Raw genomic sequence first — 294 nt, 5'->3', positions numbered from 1 at the left:
TTGATGTCTTTCCTCCTTTTTCAAAGTCAAGGTTCTCATACTTATGTGCAGCCTTAACATACCTGTTACCAGAATCATGCATCTTTCCATGTACCACTCTGGATGGAATTATCTCCCCTGTTTGGTAGAGACACAGCATTTCACAGACCCGAAACATTAATACTCGGGTTGTATAGGTAATATAAAAGTTGTCATTTGAGTAGTGATTAGTGTACTAAAATCCATCTCCCAGTGATTGTGACATCACACTGTAAATGTTGTCATTTGAGTAGGATTAGTGTACTAAATCCATCT

This window comes from Argopecten irradians, chromosome 1 (assembly GCF_041381155.1).
Source record: "Argopecten irradians isolate NY chromosome 1, Ai_NY, whole genome shotgun sequence".
Classification (NCBI taxonomy): domain Eukaryota; kingdom Metazoa; phylum Mollusca; class Bivalvia; order Pectinida; family Pectinidae; genus Argopecten; species Argopecten irradians.
The sequence above is the reverse complement of the archived record's forward strand: the minus strand, read 5'-3'. Positions refer to the sequence as shown.